This window comes from Solanum stenotomum, chromosome 4 (assembly GCF_019186545.1).
Source record: "Solanum stenotomum isolate F172 chromosome 4, ASM1918654v1, whole genome shotgun sequence".
In the NCBI taxonomy this organism is placed as follows: Eukaryota; Viridiplantae; Streptophyta; class Magnoliopsida; order Solanales; family Solanaceae; genus Solanum; species Solanum stenotomum.
The window spans coordinates 24816340-24823577 of record NC_064285.1 but is presented as its reverse complement, the minus strand read 5'-3'; positions in this window follow the sequence as shown (position 1 = coordinate 24823577).

The following is a 7238-nucleotide window of genomic DNA, read 5'->3' as shown; positions in this document are numbered from 1 at the left end:
TTGAGGCTTCACAATAAACAACAAAACCATCAGTCCCTTCTGATAAAGTCAACATCGGAGCGGAAGTAAGTCTATCCTTCAACTCTTTGAAACTCTTATCACATGCTTCAGACCATATGAACTTGGCCTTCTTTTGAGTCAAAGCCGCCAAAGGAGAGGCAATCGAAGAGAACCCCTCAACAAACCTTCTGTAGTAACCAGCTAAACCCAAGAAACTTCTAATATCCGAAGGGGATAGAGGTCTAGGCCAACTCTTGACCACATCCGTCTTCTTAGGATCTACCTCAATGACCTTACTCAAAACAATGTGCCTAAGAAATGCCACAAAACTTAGCCAAAACTCACATTTACTAAACTTTGCAAAGAGTTGTCAGTCCTTGAGAATTTGTAGCACAATCCTCAAAATGCTCAATATGTTGATTCTCACTTCTCGAATAGATCAATATATCATTAATGAAAACAATCACAAACATATCAAGGTATTGTCTAAATGCATTATTCATCAAGTCCATAAATGCCGTCGGAGCATTAGTTAACCCAAATGACATTACCAAAAACTCATAATGACCATACCGGGTTCAAAAAGCCATTTTTGAAATATTATATTCTTTCACGCTCAATTAGTGATAACCCGATCGAAGATCAATCTAAGAAAAGTAGCCTGCTCCTTAAAGTTGGTCAAACAAATCATCTATCCTTGGAAGAGGATACTTATTCTTAATGGTCACCTTGTTCAACAAACGATAGTCAATACACATATGAAGATAACCATCCTTCATTCTAAAAAACAAAACTGGAGCACCCCATGGAGAGATACTCGGTCGGATGAAACCTTTATCCAATAAATCTTTCAATTGTTCTTTCAACTCCTTACGTTCTACCAGAGCCATACGATAAGGAGGAATAGATATAGGTTGCGTATCGAGGAGGTCAATACCGAAGTCTATTTCCCTTTCGAGAGGAATATCGGGTAAGTCATTTGGGAACACTTCCAAAAACTCATTAACAATGGGGACCGACTCAAGAATAGGGGTTTCAGAATCCATAGCCCTCACCCTAACTGGATGGTATATAAAACCCTTAGAAATCATCTTTCTATCTTTAAGACAAGAGACAAACTTACCCTTAGGCATACAGTTTCCCCTTTTCAACTCTAGGATAGGCTCATTTGGGAATTGAAACTTGACTACACGAGTTCTACAATCAATGGAAGATTAACATGAGTGCAGCCAATCCATCCCAAAGATAACATCAAAGTCTAACATATCAAGCTCTACCAAGTCAACAAGAGTAACTATATGGTACAAGTAAATGGGACACTTTCTATAGACCCCCTTAGCCACAACGGATTCACCAACAAGAGTAGAGACAGAAAAAGGATCTAACAACACATCTGGAAGAACATCAAACCTCATAGCCACATATGGCATCACAAAAGACAAGGTAGCACCGGCATAAAGTAAAGCATAAACTTTAAGTCAAAAGACTTTTAACATACCAGTAACCACATCGGGAAAACCCTTTGGCTCACCACTAGTCTGAAGTGCATAGAATCAGTTTTTCTTAAGAGCATTGGAACCCGAACCACTAAGAGGAGCTTTCTTGCCCTCTCTTCCATTGCTGTAAGCATGGGGCAATCCCTCATCTTATGACAACTTTTACCACAACTAAAGCAATCATCTGTGTCGGCTAGGCACTTACCCTCATGTTTCTTTCCACACCTAACACAAGTAGACATAGGCAATGAAGATCCACTATCATTCCCTCCTTGAGGCTTAGGATTAGACACCCTATCTTTGTTAAACTAAGGAGGAGCATTGGAGGAATCTTGTCTGGAAAACCTTTGTCAAAACCTAGGATGACCATGTCCATCGGACATGGCATGAGATAAATTCCCATCACCAGTTTTAGCCCTCTTTGTTTCCCTAGACTTTTCCTTAAGTTTCTCATATTCGATCTATTGTGCATGAAGCATGAGACGAGAGATGTCCATGTCATTAATGCGCATGACAGTACGACAATCTTTAACCACCATTTCAAACACAGCTGAAATAAACTTACTCATCCTTGCCCAAGAATTGGAAACTATTATTGGAGCATACTTAGACAATTGTGTGAACCTCAAAGCATATTCCCTCAAACTCATACTCCTTGAAGAAGGTTGATGAACTCAAGTACCTTTGCATCCCTCATTTCAAGGGGAAAGAACCTATCAAGAAAATCATTCTTAAACTTCTCCCAATCAAGAGGACCTGTATCTTCTGATCTTCCTTCTTTCCATTGGTTATACCATATTTGAGCCACACCCTTACGTCGATAAGAGGCCAACTCTGCCTTTCCCACTGGCGTCACTCCCATGATCATCAACACCATGTAAACCTCGTCAATGAACTCTTGATAATCTTCCTCAACCTTAGAACCATGAAACTCCAGAGGATTCATCCTAGTGAAATCCCTCACTCTAGATGCCACCGTACCCACATTTGGGTTCATGGGAACTGCAACATCCCTATTTTCTTGGGCCATCACGGCGTGTGCCAATACTTGAAAAGTAGCCCTAAACTTCACATTACTCACTTGCTCGGCCAAAGGATCAACCAGAACTTGTGGAGCTTGAGGAGGAGCTTCTTATTCCGCATTCTCCCTCACATTCTTTCTAGCATAAGCTCTTCAAGTAGCCATATCATGTAGAGCATCAGATAAGTATTAAGAGAGAGACCTTGTAGAGTTAAACTCAATCGCACGACTTTAGAGTAATGAAAGAAGTGAAGTTTCCTAAACATCTAGTAGCCTATCTTTCATAAATGTGGCGCGCTTAACTCTCATGAACAAGACTCTACTCGACGTAGCTTATGAGACATCCTAGGACCATTCTAAACCTTGTGCTTTAATTACCAAGTTTGACACGACCTAGGGATACACCCTAGATGTAACATGGCGTATAAGACCCCGAAAAACACCATACAATCCCCTTAATATTCATATGATAATAAATAGACATAAAATATAAAACAATATTTCAGGTCAAAAAGTTATATTAAAGAAAACGAAAGTCTAAAACATTTGTCTCAAAACCCATTAAATATAATAGAATGCAATTGGGCCTAGCCCATAAATTATGTCCAAAACTAAAATACAAGAATGAAACTGAAACAATGAAAGTCCATCCTCAAATCATGATGACTCACCAAAGCTCAGAAATCTCAAAATCAACCACTAGCCACGAAACTAGGGACCTTGACTGTCATACCCTACATATGGGGAAATGTAGGAAAGAATATGCGTTAGTACAAAATATTGTACCAAGTATGATAACCATGCATAAAACATTTAAATCATGCTAAAATGGGATATTTCATGACATGCAATTGACCAAGCTAAAACATGATATAGGAAGGTTAGAAAACATAAGTCATAAAATATGGTCAATGCAAGCTAACATCTTTACAACCTTTGAATATATATGAGATACTTCTTGAAGTAACCTTAGTTCATTATTAATGTAGGAAGTAGCCTTAACCGACATAGAGACCATGTGAGCTATAACATTATTCCCCGATGTCTCCCACACCGAAAAAGGTTGTCCTACTTTCCAAAGTAAGGACCATAAACTTCTAGCTTAAGTGGATCCACTAGCTAATGTCTATCTAGACAATCATCCTATGGGGGCACCTAGGCAAGGGATAAGGAGATTGTTACTAGAAACCCGGCCTCTACTAAGGGGAGAGCCTCCATCTCAATATCCTTTCAGTGCTAAGCATAAATCCCACAGAATAGTCATTTCTAACTTGTTCTTATTATCCATGGAATGGCACGTCATCTTGCTACTCCAAGCTAAATCATTACCAATGGAAAGGTATCATTCAATAACCAATCCAAGCTAGGTTTCATTAGGATAGCTCTTTATCTTTAATTCAATTAGGTGAGAAGACCTTTCAATCTTAGAATTCTTTCTTATGTGAGAAAACCTTTCACAATCATTCTTTCATGTATTTGTGAGAAAATTCTTTCAACAACACAACATTAACATCATCATTGATACTTCACTCTTAAAGCATCCTTAAAATATATACATATATTTCATAAGAACATGCATAATTCTATATTTTACCTTTCAAAGTTCAAAACCCACTTTCAATCATCAACATTTAGAAAACATTGGTTAGATATGGATTTCATCATAAATTCATGCAATTCTATCAATACATGCTTTATTTCATAAAACTCTTCCTTCATAATGAAATCCCACATCATATGAGTATAACTTGGAAAACATGAGGATTACATGGGTTCATAGGGGAAAATCATAATATAATAATATTTAATCAATTATTGCATAAGAGATCATAATTCCATCATTTAAATCAATTAATTAAAAGAACCCATGGCGACTAAAGAAAACCTTAACTCAATTGGGGAATTCTAATATTTGAAAATAGGAGAATTTGGGAACTCCATGAATGGAAGGAATCCATGGATGAAAATTATCATACCTCAAAGCCAATTGCTTATCTTCAATGGAGGAATGGGACTTCGACTTGAAACCCTAGGTTGAATCCTTCTTCTTCTTCAATTTCTAGAGAGAGAAATATTTTGGAGAGTTCTTCTTTTTGGTGAATAGAGAGAATGATTTCTATTGGGAAATTTAGGAGTTAAAATACTTAAATAGGGGTCTTAGACATAGGCAAAATGATGTAGTATAGGGAAAAAATAATTAGGAAAATACCCAATTGCCCCTAAAACTTAAATGCTAGCCACGACTTGTGGACCATTATTGATGGACTATGGATTGACTAACGATCCGTCTTGCATGACCATCGTCCATGGTAAGAAACATGGTTTTGGGGTCTAGACAATGGACCGTAGTTTCATCAACGGTCTGTGGGTTCGATCTTCTTAGGAAGTGCTAGGGTTATCAACCATGGACCACACCTACGGTCCTTGGTCCCATCCACGGGTCATGGGTGGCCTTCGTGGGTTGCACCTTCTAAAAAAATAGTTATCTTGCCCTTTCTCGAATCCTGGTGTTACATCTCATAATGATGGTTGTCGGTTAAAGAATCTCTCAAAGAAGAGTTATTATTGTTTTCTTACATACAAATGAGTTGTTATTGTATTTTTACATACAATTGAGTTATTATCTACTATTTTGAAAGCTTTCCATATATTGCATCTTTTATTATTGCTTCATTATTGAGTATCTTGAGTTGAGTATCTTGAGTCGAGTATCTTGAGTCGAGTATCTTGAGTTGAGTATCTTGATGTGAGTATCCTTGGTTTGAGTATCTTACCTTTTAGTTGAGTATCTTATCCTTGAGTTGAGTATCCTATCCTTGAGTGGAGTTTGAGTTGAGTTGAGTTGAGTTGAGTTGAGTGAGTTTGATAAGAGGTAAGTATGTTTCTTTTCTACCAATTCAAGCTTATGTTTATGCTTTAGAATTCCTGTTATATGCTGGTACATTCAATGTTATAACGTCATTTGGCCTGCATCTTTTGATGATACAGATACAGGTATTCAAGATTATTAACAAATGCTCTGTTGATACCACTTGCAGTTCCAGTTAGCTTTGGTGTGCCTCCTTGCTTTCGAAGGGTTCCAATTTTACTTTCAGTTGCTTAGGATGTCATGGTTCTTGTTCCAATAATCCTTCTGTAATAGTAGAGGCTTCATAGATAGTTTAAAAGTCGAGGAGTCTGTCATTATTCCCTTGTTGTTGTAATGTTTTGAGTTCATGAGGCATTTAACTAATACTTGTTAAATTAGTTTCAAGATTATTATGGGAGTTGAGTTTAAATTAAGTTTTTATTATTTTTGCATCATGAGTTTTCATTTTACTTAAGTAAGTCTTCCGTTGAGTAACGGGACAGACCAAGGGTTTGCTTGGGAATCAACAATGGTTTTCGAGTGTTATTACGTCTAAGGTGTAGGCTCACGACGTGACAAACTTGGTATCAGAGCACAAAGTTCAAGTGTCCTAGGGTGTCTATGAAGCCGTATCAGTAGGGTCTTGTTTATGGTGTGAGGGCCCCACTTCTATATATGAGGGACTACAGACATTTAAGAAAAGTTTCCCTTCTTTCAAACTCTAAATTTTGCAATAGAACTATGTCGTATGGAGCTTATTCAAAGTAGTGCATTTCTTAGATTCATTCAACTACCCCTCATACTAGAGGTGGTTGAAAAGAAAAGTCAGTTCTTTATCGATGAGTTTCTCTTAGAAAAAAATCTTGAGGAAGTCATGAGAATGTAGAGGGGCTTGAGAGGAGCCTATGAGTTAGTTAACTATTGAATTCAAAAGAATGCACTCACATTCATATGAATCGTGCGTTTGAGCTGAAATCGAGATGTACTCTCTTCTCTAAACCTTATTCAAGTGATACCCTTATAAGAAAGTGTGTTTTAGAGCTTGGGTAATAATTTCACCCTAAAAGATAGTATGACTGACGAGATTATGAGCAACAGTAGTAAAGAGTGCCCTTGTTAGGGAAAAGCATGCATAGGTATAGAAATCTATGAAAGGAAGATAGTGATGGAGTAGATTATGTTACTGCAATCACGTACCCAGTTACTTACAAATGATGAGTTTCCTTTATGAGTAGACAAAGGAATAATAATGTTAAAGAGAGTTCATAATAAAAGGAAGAGGAATAGTTGCTAGTCAGGATGAGTTAGAGTATATTTTAACTAGAATAGAGTTGATGTCGATGTGCAATCGTGTTAGAGGAGACTAAATACATGTTTTCAATAAGAGAGAAAAATATTCATGAGGTGATAGACCCAAGCTAGGCTTATGATATTTGAAAGGAGAACCCCATGGTATTCAGAGGATGATAGAATTATTTGTGAGATAATTTGCAGTAAGTGAGTAAATAGTACTTAAGTTATGAAATAGAAGGTGAAAGAAATATGTAGGTAGGTAGACGAAGATCTACAGATTGACTACTTGTCAGGAGGTCTTAATGGGGGAGTGTTGCTTGAAGTTATCTGGTGTTCATAAGTTAATATGGCAGATGTCAGTAATTATATTGATATCTGTGTTTAGAAATAGACAATATGCTTGAATTAAAGATTATGACCCATAGAGGAGAGAAATGAAGGTGGCCAAGTTGTTAGATTAGCAAGAGTAGTAGGAGGTACACCTAAGATTGTATGTAGCCAGATGAGGTCCCAATAAAGGTCATGATTTTTCATGTGTGCATAGATTATATAATTGAGCTGCCAATATGGGATAGGTTGG